The sequence below is a fragment of the Helianthus annuus genome, chromosome 15 (assembly GCF_002127325.2).
Source record: "Helianthus annuus cultivar XRQ/B chromosome 15, HanXRQr2.0-SUNRISE, whole genome shotgun sequence".
In the NCBI taxonomy this organism is placed as follows: domain Eukaryota; kingdom Viridiplantae; phylum Streptophyta; class Magnoliopsida; order Asterales; family Asteraceae; genus Helianthus; species Helianthus annuus.
Genome location: NC_035447.2, coordinates 86,046,128 through 86,065,363, shown reverse-complemented (window position 1 = coordinate 86,065,363; position 19,236 = coordinate 86,046,128).

Sequence of the window (19,236 nt, the reverse complement as noted above, 5' to 3'; positions counted from 1 at the left end):
TTAATTCCTTTTGCCCGAAGACATGTCTTAAACTCTTATGATCAGTAAAAATAGTAAACTTACTACCGTAAAAGTAATGTCTCCAAATTTTCAGGGCAAAAATTATAGCTCCTAATTCTAAATCATGGGTTGAATAATTCTCTTCATGATTCTTAAGTTGTCTAGACGCATAGGCTATAACCTTTTGACGCTGCATCAAAACACATCCATAACCTAACTTTGAAGCGTCATAATAGACTACAAAGTCTTCAGTTCCTTCTAGTAACGCTAGTATGGGTGCGTTGGTTAATCTTTGCTTAAGAATTATAAAGGCTTCTTCTTGTTTTGGTCCCCATTCAAACTTAACAGACTTACAGGTTAACTTTGTTAAGGGAATGGCTATTCTAGAAAAATCTCGAAAAAATCTTCTATAATAACCGGCTAGTCCTAGAAAACTTCTAACCTCGGTTGGTGATTCAGGGGTTTTCCATTTAGTAATTGCCTCAATCTTTGTGGGATCCACATGAATTCCTTCATGGTTAACTAAATGTCCAAGAAACTATACCTCTTCTAACCAAAATTCGCATTTCAAAAATTTAGCGTAAAGCTTTTCTTTTCTCAGCAAATTTAGGAGTGCATGCAGATGCGCTCCATGTTCCTCTTTACTCTTAGAGTAAGTGAGAATATCATCTATAAAGACAATTATGAATTTATCCAAATATGGTTTACATATTCGGTTCATCATGTCCATAAATGCGGCTAGGGCATTGGTTAAACCAAATGGCATGACAGTAAATTCATAATGGCCATACCTTGTTCTGAAAGCGGTCTTAGGAATGTCCTCTTCCTGTACCTTTAATTGATGATATCCTGAGCGTAAATCAATTTTTGAAAAGAATCGAGCTCCTTGTAATTGATCAAACAAATCATCGATTCTCGGTAATGGATACCGATTTTTAATCGTGACTTTATTTAATTCACGGTACTCAGTGCACATACGCATCGACCCGTCTTTTTTTGACGAATAGGATCGGTGCTCCCCATGGCGATGAACTTGGCTGTATGAATCCTTTTTCCAATAGTTCGTCTAACTGCTTCTTTAGCTCTTGCATTTCTGCGGGTGCCAAACGGTAAGGTGCTTTGGCAATCGGTGATGTTCCTGGTAGCAGATGAATTCTGAATTCGACTTCTCTGTCTGGCGGTAATCCTGGTAATTCTTCTGGGAATACGTCTGAGAATTGAGATACTACGGGGATATCTTTCAATTCTTTTCCTTTAGTGTTAATGATTATGGAAATCATATACACTAATGATCCTTTTCTTGCACAACTTGTTTTTTTCATCACAGAGATGAATTTCGTAGATCTAGTTGGCTTAACTCCTTTAATTGTGATCTTTCCACATTTTGGTGAATTTACTTGGATTGACTTTTGATCACATAGAATACTGGCTTTATTTGCTACTAACCAATCCATTCCTAATACAACATCAAATCCTGCCAGATTCATTGGGTAAAGATTTGCAATAAACTTTTGATTTAAAAATTCTATTCTTGCTCCCTGCAATATTTCAGTGATCTTAATAGATTCTCCATTTGCTGTCTCTACTAGACATTCTTGTTGGAGTTTAGTTAATGGTTGGTTGAGAAGTTTGCAAAATGAAGTATTAATAAAACTTTGGTTCGCACGAGAGTCAAATAATACTTTAGCAAAAACATCATTAACTAAAAGTGTACCGGCAATCACGTCAGGGATCATCTTTGCTTCTTCGGCTGTCAGAACAAATGCTCTAGCATTCTTAGTAGTCTTGTTGTTCATGGCTGGGGCTAGTTTCGGACAATTTGGCTTGATGTGACCTTTTTCTCCACAGTTGAAGCATACTCCATTACTGGGTTTCATCCTACAATCTTCTTCTTTGTGTCCTGGTATCTTGCAGAAATTGCAATAGGTGGAGCATCTTCCTAAATGCTTTTTCTTGCAGGCCTTACAGTAAGGTGCGGAGGTAGAACCTACGTTTTCCCACGGTTGGAATTTCCGTAGCGAAATTCTTGGGTAAGCTTTTGAGCTAGGTTCCTCCTCTGGTTCTCTTCTTGTGTACGCACTAATTCATCTGTCAAGGTATTTGCTAGTTCTACAGCTTCTTCTATAGTTTGTGGTCTAGCTGACTTGACTACATGCCTAATCTCACTGATTAATCCCAGATGTAATGGGAGATTAATATTGGTTCTGGTGATGCAAGGGTTGGCACTATTCTAGAATATTTGAAGAATGTAGTAGTGTAACCCTTACTATCTACTCCAGTCATTCTGAGGTTTAAGAATTTATTAGCTATCTGTTCCTTTTCATTTGGAGGACAGAATTTCCTTTCAACCATGTTCTTAAACTCATTCCATTCCATATTATAGACCCTGTCACTTCTCCTAGATTGGAGGATAGTGTTCCACCATTCTAAAGCTGAGTTCTTAAACAGGTTGGAAGCAAACATTATCTTATCCTCTTATGCGCACTTGCTTATTTTCAAGACTGCCTCAGTCTTTTCTATCCAGCGTAAGGCAATGGCTCCTTCATTGCCTAAGAATTCCATTGGTTTACAAGACCAGAATTCTTTATAAGAACAACCATAAGACATGGTTCTTCTTCTTTTTGGAATGGGCACTTGAAGTATTGGTCCATTGTTTACACTGTGATCAGGTTCAGTTGGTGGTCGTTTACTTCCACTATTACTTTTATTATTTCCCGCTTCCTTAACCATTTTGATAATATATGGCATTGCGTCTATAATCCCTTGTGCCACTATGTGTTGGACGACACTGTTATCTAATTGGTTTCCATTATTATCGTTATTCTGGTTTTCTTGATTCACTTCGTTGTCCATCTGGATTATAAACATTTACCAAGTATTAATATCATGAAACAATATTGAATGCGAATAATCACACAACAACGCATTGATCCAAAATCGTCGTCATTGCGACCTTTACTTTATTTTATATTATGCATCTATATTTATTACAAATACAACTGGAATTGAAAATACAGTACTAGTATGCATCAGTGTCTATAGGATTATCTATTTTAGTTGATTATTTTTTTTCCAAACTTACACACACACACACACACATATATATATATATATATAGAGATATTATTACTATTACTATTACTGATAGGGGTTCATCCAGTATTGCATGTTGCGCTCGTCATATATCCAAACGAGTCGCTCCCCTATTTGTCTCATCCTTTCACTTCCTTCTAATATCTCCTCACCAAAGGTGTGGAGTTCTTGCACATTCTCAGTGCTCATGGGTGGTGCGGGTGCTGGTATCGGGTCAGGGTATTGTGGCATTAGTTCTTCGTAAGGGTACGGGTTCTCTAGGATCTCCCTGATGTATTGGTCATTATCCCAGTAGGGGTCTAGAGGGTCAAGGTCTGGGGTAGGGTGCTATTGGGTTTTGCATGGGTTCGTCTTATGGGTGGAGTTCTGGGTAGCTCCTATGGTCTTCAAACCATGGGTCATAGTCTGGGGGATGGGATGCTGGTACTCTAGGGATTTCAGTTAGGTTAAAAGCAAGCATTGGAATTTGGTCTACTGGGTTTGGCTCAATTTCCATAGGTTGTGTGGGAAACAGTGGTAATGGCTGGGGTGCAATGAGTTGTTCTAGATTCGGGTCTGCGACTGTGGTGGCGAGTATGTGGAAATTGGCTAGTCTCCTATTGATCATGTCCTGAGTTTAAGTGTTCATTTCTCTATTCACGGCTGCTAAAGCTCGCTGCTGCTGTAGTTTTCTCATCCTTTTTCTACGCTCGTGAGCTCCTCTGCTGAACCATCCTCTCTTCTTGGGAGGGAATGGCTCTTCAGATTGTGCTTTGAACACGAAAATCCCTTTTTCGGTATCAGCCGAATACCCCGAGGGGGTAGGTTGGGAAGAGGTTCCTTCGTCCCTAGGAGAGTTGGACAATTGACGATAAGCGTCTGAGGGTCCTTGATCACTCATACTATAAACTAACAAATTGTCAAATAACACAAAACAATAATATACAGATGTGCACATAATCATGTAGATTATTTCCTAACATGATGAATAAAATTTTGGTGTCAGCAGAACACTTCTGTGGCTGAATCAGTGGTTGTAGCTCTGATACCACCTTCTGTCGCAACTCCCGACCCCTGCTTCAGGAAGCGGGCGGTCGCGGCCTACTCAGAGATGGTGGTATCAGTGTTGATCATTTATTTGGCAGCGGAAATTTCATCAGTACCATAGTTAGGAAATATTTTACCAGAGTAAACACCACCTTTTATATTAATTGTTATAAACCAGACATTTTAGGCCCAACCCATTACTTATGGGCTTTAGGGTTTATAGTTATGTTTATCTATATATTGTAATGTTGAATAGAATGAAGGAGGAGAATTCAGTTCTGTCTCTATTTCTCTTTAGTTTTTATCACGTTATCAGGAACGTAGACTCTAACCAACTGAGATTACCGGCAATCTGAAATCATCCACAAGTCGCTATCATTCAAAACATTCTCCAGTTCATCAAATCCGGGTACACTATCAATATCTCGTACTGTATTGAATATTTTTTTATTATTATTGTGAACAGATGCGTATAAAAAAAATCACAAATTGGTGATTTTTTTTGTTTCAATCAATCCGACGGTCACTACCGCCCAAATAGATGAACCCCCGTACAACAAACAGGAAAATAAACAACGAAAAAAAACCCACCTGAAAACTTTTCTCCGGCGATTGTCCTCAACCGCCATGTGTTTCTGTGGTGGTTACTGTCGTCACTTTACGGTTGCAAAGAAAACCGCCTTTTTAGATCTCATCACCGCCGGACCTCTTCTCTCTCTCTCTCTCTACCTCCTCTCTCTCTAGATTTCTTGATGAAGGTGACAACAGGAAGTGATCAACTTCCTTATGGGAAAGCACCGACAACAACAGCAGCAAGCCGGTAGTATCGACGGCACCAGCATTCTTCCTCACGATAACGCCGTTTACAGAGCCCTCTTATGTTCCTCCGCTGGCCTCTACGATCCGTTTGGCGATCCGAATGTCATCGGCTGTTGATGCGATTTGATTTGGTGATGCAAAGCGGGATATCAGTGCCTTTTGAAGTTGCAGTTATCAACGTATTTATCATCGGAAAGAAGAATGGCCTTCAATTGAATTATCTTCAACTGGGTTATTGCACTATATACTTTATATTATTTTAAATGCATATTGATTGCATAGATAAACTCAAAAGATGTTATGGAATAAAGAGATTTAGAAAGTAAATACATACATATTAATTGCATAGATAGACTCATATAATAAACAAAGTAAATAACTAAAAGAATATTGGAAACTAAATAATTATTTAAATATTTTTGGCAACCAGCAATTTACTTACTAAATTGAAAAAAAATTAACGACAAATGTTCAAAATAAGTTTGAGATTTATTGTGATATTTAGATATACATATATAATATATTACGTCATCCGGTTCTTAAATTCGGTCGGACCGGTTGAACCGGTTCAACCAGTAAGGCGTCCGGTTCGATTTCCAATCCGGTCCTGAAAGCATTGGGTATGCACCACTTGCCCATTCATTTGATGGTTGACCTAACACTCTTAGTTAATTCATATTGATTTTTTTAAATAAACGTTTATATGATTATTTTAAGAAATTACCAAATATTAGAAAATTTCAGAGACGAACCTGTTAATACGACATGACACGAGACGAACCACATTACAGGATACAAAATTAATAAATGAGTATGTTTTTCCTTATCTATTTTATACACATACTTAGAGTTTAGAACCTGCAGTTCTACTAATAGAGAACCCGAAGTTCTCATACAATATACATTTCCTTTGAAGGCTTTTTTTAAATGCCTTATTCTTTTATTTGTTGAAAATATGTCAAACTTATTAAAGCTTGAATTCACCGCACTTGACATCTCAGGAAATAATTACCTCCCGTGGACTCTTGATGCTAAAATCCATTTGGCGGCAAATAATTTGGGGGAGACAATTATTGATGGTAATCAAACTTCACCTCAAGATAAAGCGAAAGCTATGAATATCTAACTGTTGAGGAACCTCTTGAACTATGGACAAATATCAAAGAACATTTTGACCACCAGAAGTTGGTCTTACTCCCTAAAGCCCGCTTTTGACTGGCTTCATTTACGACTACAGGATTTTAAGGCCGTCAGTGAGTATAATTCTGCCCTGTTCCACATTACCTCTGAACTTAAATTATGTGGTGAGAAAATTACCGATGAAAACATGCTTGAAAAAACTTTCTCAACGTTCCATGCCTCAAATATGCTTCTGTCGCAGCAATACAGGGAACATCAATTTACTAAGTATTCTGAATTGATATCATGTCTTCTGGTCATGGAGCAAAACAACAAGCTCCTACTACAAAATCATCAATCGTGACCTGCTGGTGCAAGCCCATTCCCTGAAGCGAATGTGGCCAATTATCAAAGCGGACGAGGTAGAGGTAGAGATCGCGGCCCCAGCAGAGGTCGTGGTCGTGGTCGAGGACGGGGATATACATGGCATCGAGAGTCCCAGAACACTAAAAATAGCAGTGGTGAATCGAGTCGACATAATACGGGGCGACCTTCAAAAGGGAAAAGTAGCGGGAACCAAAGCAACATTTTTATAAATGTAGGATGTCAAATCATTGGTCCCGTACATGTCATACCTTTTATGCTTCACTTTTCACACTGTGACCTTTGTATTTGGTTTGGTTTGAAACTCTTGCAATGTTTAATTTTACTTCTTTGCATTAACTTTTATTCATTTTTATTTCCTGAAGAAATATGTATACTAGCTCCAGTAGAGCTATCATTGGTGATGAATGTCTGGTAGATAGCGGTAGTACTAACACTATTCTCAAAGATATGAAATTTTTCTCTGAGTTGTCTCCGGCAGAGACACCGATTAGTACTATATCTGGTGTCAGTAACCTTATCGAAGGCTCCGGCAGAGCACACATAACATTATCTTCGGGTACCAAATTAACTATTGATAATGCATTATATTCTAGTAAATCTAGAAGAAATTTACTTAGCTTTAAAGATATTAAAAAAACGGTTACCACCTAAAAACAATATCTGAAAATAATATTGAATATCTTCAAATTACTTCAAACAAAAATGGCAAAGAAACAATTGTTGAACAATTAGAAGCCTTATCCTCTGGATTATATTGTACTAATATCAATCCTATCGAATCATACATGGTGAGTAACCAAAAGCTGTTAGATAAAGACACATTCAATATATGGCATGACCGTCTAGGTCACCCTGGTAGCATAATGATGAGACAAATAATCAGAAGTGCAACCGGGCACCCTCTCAAAAACTTAAAAGTTTTGCTACCACAAGACTTATCATGTGTAGCATGCTCTCTGGGCAAACTTATAACTCAGCCCTCACAAACTAAATTGATACATGAGACCCCATCATTTTTAGAAAGAGTCCAAGGGGATATTTGTGGGCCTATTCATCCTCCGTGTGGACCATTCCGCTATTTATTGGTCTTGATAGACGCATCCGCAAGGTGGTCACATGTGAGCCTTTTAGCTACTCGAAATGTAGCATTTGCCTGACTTTTAGCTCAAATCATACAATTGAGAGCCAATTTCCCCGATAATCAAATTAAAAACATCCGAATGCATAATGCGGGAGAGTTCACATATCAAGCTTTTAATGACTATTGTATGCCAATCGGGATCAATGTTGAACATTCAGTACCTCATATTCACACATAAAACGGTTTAGCTGAATCTCTGATTAAACGATTACAAATAATCGCTAGACCACTCTAATGAGATGTAAACTACCATCTGCTGCATGGGGTCATGCTATTTTACATGCCGCTACACTGATTAGATTGAGACCAACTGCTGATCACGAATACTCCACATTGCAACTGGTCTCCGGACGAGAACCAAGTTTGTCCCACCTTAGAATCTTTGGTTGTGCAGTATATGTACCAATACCGCTACCACAACGTACTACAATGGGACCCCAAAGAAGACTGGGTATCTATATTAGTTTTAACTCCCCATCCAAAATTAAATATTTAGAACCAATGATGGGAGACATGTTTACAGCATGGTATGAAGACTGTCATTTTGATGATGTATGATCGGGCAATCGATCAAAACGAGTCGATCAGAAGAGTTCTAGACCAAATCAGAGGCGGAATTCATTGATTTCATCTTCATTCAGCTTGATATGCACTTAGAAGTAGTTTAACTGTCGATTGTATTGATATAACAAGGTTACACGAGCTGGCGACACTTCGGCAGAGCTTCGCTACCAGAATCAGAAAGTTACAAATGAAGACCCAAGACCCTCTATATATAGGGATTGCCAGGTCGCATGAAACAACCCAGTCTAGTTCGCACGACCTGGCCAGGTCGCACGAACTGGTACCTTCGTGTGAAGTGGCTGGTTCAGCCCTGTTTCCCGTTTTTCTCGAACTACATGTCCTGGTCTATCAATCTAGTTACAAGACTCGATACAAGACGAAGTCAACAGACATATTGTCACACCCCAACCGATGGCGGAATCATCGGGGCATGGCACTGAGCGAAACAGATTGTTCAAAGAAATTCCATAACAACTATTATTACCGAATAGTTTAAGTATCACGTCCCATACCGTGACCCATAAGATAAATTTAGTTACTACGACCTAGATATCCTTCAAACAAAACATGTTCCGACAACTCCGATTTAAGTACATAAATATAAATTGTCTTGGTTTCTAGACTCTTTCCTAGCCTTTATTTCACAGCAGGAAGAGCAAGTAAGCATCCTAAACACCTGTCACATACGTTAAAATAAGGTCAATACATATGATGTAAAGGTGAGCATACAAGTTTGGTAATAGCATATAGAGTTCGAATAGTTTACGCATAACCAGCACGTATACAGAGAGAGAGGATGCATGTTAATTATCGACATGGGTCCATTGATACCAAAGACTGCGGGTTGACTGTCCGAGACAGTTCGCAATACATGATTACCACCGTAATCCATGCAAGTAATTGTCCTTAACAACCCCCGTGCGAATGGGTGCTGAGCCCAAACTATAGTACTACGTTGCTAAGGCAGGTAGACAGCAATCCACGTGTAAACATAACAACAAGCATACATTTAGTCACGTAATACATGCAATCGGTTAGCGTTTAAATAGTTTGAATAGTGCGTTCGATTGTGATTTTGATAAGTAACGTATGTAACACCCAAAAGTGTTACAGCAAAAAGGGTTCGAGTATACTCACAGTGGTTGATTATGGATTGAAGGGAGCACCGAGAGTAGGGTTAGCCTGGATAGTTCGATAGCATAACGATGAGTAACGCAAAAATGCAAACAAGTGTAAATGGATCGAATAGCCTGGTCGATTGAACAGCAGGTTCGATCGAACGGGCTGTTCGTTTGGTTTGAAAGTCCGTTTGAACAGTCTTGTTCGATCGGCCGGTAGGCTCGATCGGCTGGACCATCCGAGTGGATTGTTTCTTCCTCTGATGTGTTTGTGTATAATGGTTTGAACTTTTGAAGTTTTCGTTGTAGTATTTGAGAACACTGAAGTGTTCTTACCTTTCAGGTCGATCGATCAAACGACCTGTTCGATCGGCCGGCTTAACCGATCGGTTATACACTTCGATAATGGTTCCTTAGTTGGATGTCGCTCGATCGAGTAGCAGGCTCGATCGGGTGGCACCCCATACTACGAACGAGTTGTAGAATCGACTAAGTGCTGAAGCATAGTATCTCATGATCCGAAGAGTAATGTTTACCAATCGAGTAGCATATTCGATCGAACATCACTTCGTCAATAGCATACCTCATGAAGTTTAAAAAGTGTGGGACATGTGCTAGCCGATCGGCTGGCCCGGTCGATCGGCTGGTATGTCCGATCGGCTGGGCTATTCGTTCGAACAGCCTAGCCGTTCGGCCAGCAATTTTGACCTGGTCGGCCTTTCGTCTACCGCTTGGCTGTTTTGATTATTTTGATATGATTTTGAGGTATTTTGACAACGAGTTGAACCATAGAACGTGGGTCCTTACTTGCTTCACCGGTTTAGACTGGAAGCACCCAAGTTCGGCCGGTGAACTTGTTCGGATCGGTAGTTTAGCGTTTAACCCGAAATCAGTGAACCTCGTAGATAGAACCCGAATCTTGAACCTCTTGACTGTTAGAATGATTAGTTAGTTGGTTCGAGCTCCGTTTCTATCGGTGTTAAGGTTTTGAGTGTAAAAGAGTTGAAAGAAAGTTGGAAATCCTTCTTTCAATCCTTTTTACCATGAAAATGTTAAGATTCTTACAAATCTTAGTTTGTTTATGTGGAAATCGGTCAGATCTAAGCTATTCACGGTTGAATGAGGCCAAAACATGATGTTCTTCAAGAACACCATGATGACATCACCCGAGAACACTTAGATCTTGGGGATTTCACGGTTAGAATTCAAGATTTGAAAGATAGAAAGGTGTAGAATCGTGTAATGATAAAAAACGTACAGGAATTAGAGTGAAAACTTACTGGAGTTGAGAGAAATCTGAGAAAAGGTGAAGAACAAGGGCTGGTTCGGTCAGAGCTTTCCAAAAGTAGAAAGAGTGACAATGACAGGGCTGTTTATAGGCTCCAAATGAGGAAAGTGTCAACCGATCGGCCAGGACCTCCGATCGAATGGCCTGCTCGATCGAACAGCCTGTTCGATCGGCTGGCCTGTTCGATCAGGGTGCTTCCTGTTCGATCAGCAACCCTTTTCGAGTGTTTCACGGCGGTTTTCGATATATCGATTTTGATGGACGATGATGCGAATACGATAGAGTTCCTAGTCAAATTACTTTCAGTCCCAACTACTATATCTAACATACAATCATCTTTAATTCACCGTTCGACTTCGATTTTGATTGAGTTTCGAGTTTCAGTTCGAGTTTGGATTGATTTGATTGAATACCACACAAAACATAAAGTAAACACGCACAAGTAACACATAAGGCACACACACACGTAAGTATTACCACACCAGTTTCGAATAGTTCGAGTCTCGAGTTCGATTGATGAGTCGATTAGCTTTATTATTGATTGATTAACTTTATCGCATTGTTACTTCCTACTATTCACAGTCGTAAATCGGTCGCATTGATTAAACATTCGATCATTTTATTTAGACGACACTTACTCCACATAATACAAAAGCAAAAAGAACTATTATCAGTCAAAGAAGTCTAAGTTGACTTGGACTTTGACTTTGACTTTAACATTCGAAAACACGGGTTGTTACACATATGAACCAACAAACTCCCCCTTAGATGATGACGAGTCTTCAGTGTGTCGAGTCTTCTGTCTTGATCAGTCTTCTCGCTCTCTCCAAAGTATCTTTCTCTGTAAGCATCCTCATCAATCTTTCTCTTCTTCTGTCAGAATCTCAACCTGGCTCTATTCTCTCTCTAATTCTCTTTATCAGGTCTCTTGATTTCTTAAGCTCTCCAGCAATCTGAAATCTGGCTCTTATGTCTTCAGACTCCCCCTTTCGATAAGCTGGGATCGCAGTCTGGAATCTTCTATCTACAGGCTTTCACATGTTCAGGAACATCTCCTGGCTTTCTGTAGCAACAGAATCAGAAAACTGGCTCTAATCTGCATATGCTTATGCGGAAAATCCTCAGGATTCGAAACCTAGCTTTTTCAAAGTTTTTTACCTGCACATACTCTACCCAAAAGTAAATTTTCACACTTGTTTAAAATTTAACAACTTTAGAAACCACTTGTTGATATCTTGAAACATTCTCAAATAAACCACTTGTATTCAAAACACTCAAATTTGGTTTCAAATTAATGAACCATTAAATCATTTCAAAATCATTTCTTATTTCAAACAAACTCTCCCAACCCTGTTGTTCATCATGTTTAGCACTCGGAATTTTGAAAATCAGCTTTTCAACATCAGTTATCGAAAATAAGATGAAATAAAATCTTTTTGAATTTTTCAAAATTTTATGCTAAAACATAATCTTTTTGGATTTTTTTCTTTAATTGAAAAGCAGTAAAGAAATATTTACAGACAATATTTTTGTGAGTTTGTGTAAGAGGATCATATCAGTTTTTGAGACAGATCACTAACACCGTTGACCTTTTTAGACTCTAGGTTTTAAACAAATTCACTTCTGATTGTCAGTATCGTTGTCCACTTAAACTTCTACACAAGTTTCAATTGATTCGAGATACGAATTAGTGTTTTAAGGACTTAAACTTATTCGCGTGTCCCACCTCAGAATATACTCCCGTATCAAAATTCCCTAGATTTAGTCTTACAGGTGAGTATACCAATTTGATATCTGTATCTGGGTTAGTGCGAGACCTTGAGAGCTCAGGTATGAACTTCCGTTCAGTCAAAGAGATGAAGGCTCGACTTTAGGTGTGTTCCCTTTAGGGAATCTTTTCTTCAACTGCAATTGATTCATATCTTTTGATATTTTTTCAATTTTTATGCAGAGGGTAAGCTTTTAAAGCGCATAAAGTATTATACGAAGTCTATGTGACACCCCAGGAAAACCATGCAACTTAACTAGCTTCCTCAGTGAGTACGTACCAAATTTCAGGACGAAATTTCTTTCAAGTTGGGGATAATGTGACAACTCGTATTTCAAACTTCTCTTGGTGCTCAGTATAACTCGTTTGAACCTTATGTGATCGCTTGAACCTTATGTGATTGTTTGAACCTTATATGATTGTGTGAACTTAAACGGTTACTTGAATGCTATATGGTTACGATTTAGTGACAATGTGTATCGAATATAAACAAACCGAACCTTAATCCGATTACACAAACCCATTCGGCCCACACATCTTGACTCGAGACCAAGGGCAGCCCATTAAGGGGGATTCGGCCCACTCCCTTATACGAATACACATACCCATTATGGGGTTTTGATCCTCATAACTTGCAAACCACAAACACACACAAACCCTAGGAGCTCTCTCCCTCTCTCTCGAACCCGACGGCAACACTTTCACCATCGAAGCCTACGGATCACGGCTCCCATCTCGGTTTGGTTAATTACATCACACTCCTGGTTCGTGTCTTATCCTTGTTTAGTTGTATGTTTTGTGATGTTATTTTGTTATAAGATTGGTTAGGGTTTTATGCTAGTGACTCTGTTAATGAGGTTTTGCTTATGAAATCGGGACATGTGTTTAGTATGGTGATGATGCTATGATCGATGAATATATATATTGCGTGATTTTGAGTTCGTAATCAACTGATAAATTGTTTGATCTAGCCTGATGATTCCGTGGGTAATTGCTTGGCCATGATGTTGGGTTGCATGTTAGTCTTTGAAATTGGTTAATCAGATGATCCGATTTCATGTCCATATGATGATTGGTAAATTGTTGTTGTTCTTGACTAGATGATAATAAAGTTGAATGATTAGGCATGAACTGCTGAATTGAATGTTTGATTGATCTGATTTTGAAACTGCCAAAAATTGTTAACTGATGTTATGGAATTGATGAGCTTGAATTAAGGAAGTCTGTTACATCACCTAGTCTCGACACAGATTGCGAGTCGAGAACTCACAGTCTCGACTCGAGACCGCACATCATCAGCACAAACAGAACAACTCGAGACCACGGTTGTGGGTCCTGTTGTGACTCGAGACCGTCTAGTCTCGACTAGTACATGCAGGACTCGAGACCTTCTTAGTCTCGACTCGAGATCTTTAAGCCAACAACTCGAGACCGCCTAGTCTCGACTCGAGATCTCTAGTCTCGACTCGAGACCACGAACACATGCACACTGATTTGGACTTGCACACTGTTACGGGCTTAGGTAATTGGGCCGTACTGTTGGGCTTTGTTTGCTACATGATATTTACTGTTGAACTAGCACTGTTGTTGAACTGCCATGCTAGACGTGTATGCCATGATCGTTACTTGTGTACAATACGTGTAGAATATACGTGCACTACTTGAATATGAACCTGACTTGTATGGTAACCATGGTAGGACGTGGTTGACCACCATATAGCTTGATTGACTTTCTGTGTATCTGCCGAGCAAACCAAGGTGAGTTCACACCCTTACCAAGGCATGGGATTCCCGAGGTTGGGAATGGGATTGAAGGAATGGGATTGTACTTACACTGTTACTAGACTATCTACCATCGTCCTCGATGCGAAGGATACATACGTAAAACCTACGTATACTTGTACTCATCACTGTCCTAAGGATGCGAAGTACACTTACGTAAAACCTACGTAAACTTATATTCACTACTGCCTCGGGTTGTGATAGGCACTTACGTAAAACCTACGTAAGCCCTCGCGTACCACTGTCCTCGGGTTGAGAAGGACACTTACGTCAAACCTACGTAAACCTTGTACGTACTACTGTTCTCGGGTTAAGAAGAACACTTATGGTTACAAATAGTCTAGTGTATATACAAATATGGGAAGCCCCCACTAATAAAGCATACTATCGGCCTAGTAGAGCCACATGTTACGAAACGAACTTACTTACTCTGAACTCGCTTAACTAGTTGTTGACTCTCTGTTACATGCCTTGCAGGACCATAGGTACTCATGGAGCTTGCACGGGAGGCGCGATCGTTGTGGGCACATGGACTGTTGAGTTCCATGTTAAACATTTACATTATGAGAACTTGATATTTATGATGGATTTTTACATTAATGCTTCCGCTACACATTTGATTATGTTTGGTTTTGAAAACACCTTTCGTATTGATGAATGACATTTACTATTTACTCTTATGTTCAATATGATTGGTGGCTTGATCCTGGTCATGTCACGCCTTCAAGCGGTGGTACTCCGCGTGTGGATTTTGGGGGTGTGACAGATTGGTATCAGAGCCGTTGGTTATAGAGAACTTGGTTTTAATATGGGGACAACGTTTTTATTAAAACTGGACTATAACCAGAACTGTGCTCAACGATCCACAACGACGCCTCGCTCCACGTGCAAGACTCAACATTCTAGGTAATATGGTACATGTTATATTGCCTACTTGCTAGATTACATAGAACTTTGCTCATAGTATGCTTAGATACACATAACACTATTGCTTGTGAATACTTGTGTGCTTACTCTCTTCTGTCATCGCACTTTTCGTGAACCTCTCTCTCACTTATGTTACCTTTGCTATGAAGATCATGTCTGGACGTATTAACATGACTCAAGCCCAGTTGACGGCTCTCATTAACGAACAAGTTGTTGCGGCACTTGCAGCCGCACAGGCAGGAGGTATATCCTGCAGTCGTAACTCACACTAAGGTCTTTAGATCCTACACTTCTAGACCAACTCTTGTGTTTAACCTTGTCCTATTCATATACACAATAGGTCAACACGCTCAGCCACCTGTTTGCACTTTCAAGAATTTCATGGACTGTCGTCCAAGCACGTTCAGTGGCACTGAAGGAGCAGTTGGACTCCTCCATTGGTTTGAAAAGCTCGAGTCAGTATTTGAGATGTGTGAATGCCCTGTGGATCGCAGGGTGAAGTACGCCACTGGTACTTTAAAAGGAATCGCGCTGACTTGGTGGAACGCGCAAGTTCAGATATTAGGGTTGGCAGCTGCTAACGCCACCCCTTGGAACGATTTTAAGGAACTGATCAAGCGAGAATACTGCACACGTGATGACATCCACAAGTTGGAAGTGGAGCTCTATCATCTGAAAATGACAGAATCGGAAATTGAAGCTTATACGAAACGGTCAAACGAGCTGGCCATCTTGTGTCCAACTCTGGTGGACCCTCCAATCAAGCACATTGAGTTGTATCTCAAGGGTCTAGCGCCAGAAATCCAGAGCCATGTGACATCGGCTAACCTCGATAACATCCAGGATATTCAGCGTCTTGCTCATCGCCTCACGGATCAGGCAGTGGAACAGAACAGGCTGCCAAAACGTATCAGTGCAACTACTACCGCTACCACTTCTGCCACTCCTACTACTCCCAGTGACAACAAGAGAAAATGGGAAGGGGATTCCAGCAAAGGTTCAGCTTCAGTTCAGTCGCAGGTGCGACAGCGAAAGACTGACAACTACCAGAGCCCTGGTCAGCAATCTTCGGGCAATCAAAGACAGGGTGGATATCGAGGAAACCTCCCAAGGTGCAACAATTGTAACAGACACCACAGTGGCCAGTGCAACAAGGGTCGTTGTCAGAGGTGTCTCAAGATGGGTCATGAGGCCAAGGATTGTAGGAGCCCACGGCCTGTAACTCAGAACCAGCAGCAGCAGCAAACGCCGCAGAATCAGCAACAGGGCAACAAGGGATGTTTTCATTGTGGCGCTGAAGGTCACTTCAAAAGACACTGCCCTCAGTTAAACCGAAACCAGAACAACAACAACAATAATAACCAAGGCAACGGAAACAACAACGGTGGAAACAACAATGGCAACGAAGCTAGGGGACGTGCATTTGTGCTGGGGCAGGGAGAAGCAAGGAATGATCCCAACGTGGTTATGGGTAAGTTCCTTCTCGACGACTTTTATGTTACTGTATTGTTTGATTCGGGTGCGGATACCAGTTATATGTCTTTGAAAGTTAGTCAAATGTTAAAACGTGCACCAACTCCCTTAAACACCAAGCATGTCGTAGAGTTAGCTAACGGTAAATGTCTAGAGGCCACACACATAGTTCACGGTTGTAATCTTATCATCGCTGGTCAAAATTTCTCTATCGATCTTATCCCTATAGCTCTGGGTAGTTTCGACATCGTCATTGGAATGGACTGGTTATCCCAACATCACGCAGAGATCCTATGTAAGGAGAAGATTGTTCGTATTCCCCGTTCTGGCAAAGAACCTCTCGAAGTTCAAGGCGAAAGGAGTGGTGCCGTGGTTGGCATCATCTCCTTCCTGAAGGCCCAGAAGTGTTTGCGAAAGGGTCACACTGCCATTTTGGCACTTGTTACAGACGCATCAATGAAAGAGAAGAGATTAGAGGATATCCCAATTGTACGTGATTTTCCTTAAGTGTTTCCTGAAGACTTACCTGGTCTACCACCTCACCGCCAGGTCGAATTCCAGATCGAGCTAGCTCCAGGAGCAGCCCCTATAGCTCGAGCACCGTATCGCTTAGCTCCATCAGAACTAGAGGAACTGTCCAAAAAGCTACAAGAACTCTTGGATAAGGGTTTCATTCGTCCTAGCTCTTCGCCTTGGGGAGCTCCAGTGTTATCTGTGAAAAAGAAGGACGGTACCTTCAGGATGTGCATAGATTATCGCGAACTCAACAAGGTGACAGTGAAGAACCACTATCCTCTTCCATGTATTGATGACTTGTTCAACCAGCTGCAAGGGTCGAGCTACTACTCAAAGATAGATCTGAGGTCAGGCTACCATCAGCTGAGAGTCCGGGATGAGGACGTCTCCAAAACAGCATTTAGAACTCGCTACGGCCACTACGAGTTCCTAGTCATGCCATTCGGGTTAACGAATGCGCCTGCAGTCTTTATGGACCTTATGAACAGGGTGTGCAAACCTTACCTGGACAAGTATGTGATTGTCTTCATCGACGACATCCTGATCTACTCCAAGAGTCAGGAAGAGCACGAGCAGCATTTGCGACTTATTCTGAAGCTCCTTCGAACAGAACAGCTGTACGCCAAGTTTTCAAAATGTGACTTCTGGCTTCGTGAAGTCCACTTTCTAGGCCACGTGGTAAACAAGGACGGGATTCATGTGGATCCATCCAAGGTAGATTCGATCAGGAACTGGCCTGCACCGCGTACACCAACGGAAATACGCCAATTCTTGGGTTTGGCGGGCTATTACAGAGGATTCATTAAAGACTTCTCAAAGATTGCACAGCCGCTTACTCTACTGACACAGAAGGGTGTCACTTATCGCTGGGGCAATGCACAGGAAACAGCTTTTCAGCACTTAAAGGATAGACTATGCAGCGCACCTATTCTTTCATTGCCAGAGGGCACAGACGATTTTGTGGTTTATTGTGATGCATCCATTAAGGGTCTTGGATGTGTGCTAATGCAGCACGACAAAGTCATTGCCTACGCTTCGCGCCAACTTAAGGTTCACGAACGGAACTACACGACGCACGATTTAGAGCTGGGAGCTGTTGTTTTTGCACTTAAAATATGGCGACACTACCCGTGTGACAACTCGAATTTCCAAGATTTCTATTTCGCATTCATTGCACGTTCATGTATTGTTTAGCTGTTTATTTGCACAATTGATTGCTATGGAATTGTATACGTTTTGATGCAACGAATCGTATTGTGTGATTGTGCATGGTTGTTTGTTAATTGTGAAAGACTTGACAAATATATAAACTTGGTGGTGAAACTGTGAAATGGTGATGAGACGGTGTGCTTGTGCAAAATATAATACTTAGGGTGGTATAGAGTAATTAGTGAAACCTAAATTATACTTAACCCTAATCCTTTGTTCACTAATCATTCTCACAAAAATCCAAGCACGTACTTTTCTCTAGCAATCATCACCATCATCATTGGCAAGACATTCATCACTTTGATTTCCACATTTTCTCTAGAATCATTCAAGGTAATTGTTTGTTGATTATTGCCTATTGATTGTTTGATTGTATCAACTCTTGGTTATTGAGATACTTGTAAACCCTAGCTATGATTTGATGGTTCTGTGTTTTAATTTGATTCTAATTATTGTGATAAAGATGAGTGACTAATTGTACAATCGATTTCTTGATAATGTTGATGCATGATATGAAGGAATATTGTTTGTCGTATTGATTCTGCAGTAAGAAAGTATGAAGTAGGGTTTTGTTCGTATGAATGAAAAGTTGTAACTGATGCCTTGATTCTGTGCAAAGATTGAAATTCACGCACTTGTGTTAGTCAGAGTTTTAGATTGATATAATTGTCTGAGTTTTATCATAAGGAAGGATTTTGAACCGAGTTTTAAACAAACACACAAGTCCGAGTTTCATAGCACATTATAGATGTCTAAGTTCTTAATCAAACATGGTCCGACCTTTGTAACTTGCCATGGTCCGAGTATAAACTTGTTCTCTAGTCCGAGCTTCTTAACACTTGTGTTACCCGAGTTTTGTTTGAGGAAAACATAGGTCCGACTTTAATTAAGCAAAGGGGTCCGACCTTTGCTTGATTATGTTGTCCGAGTTTCTGGAAGTTGATATGTCCGAGTTCTCTTTAGTGAATCAGGTCCGAGTTTCATGACCTAGGGTCCGAGTTTTAAC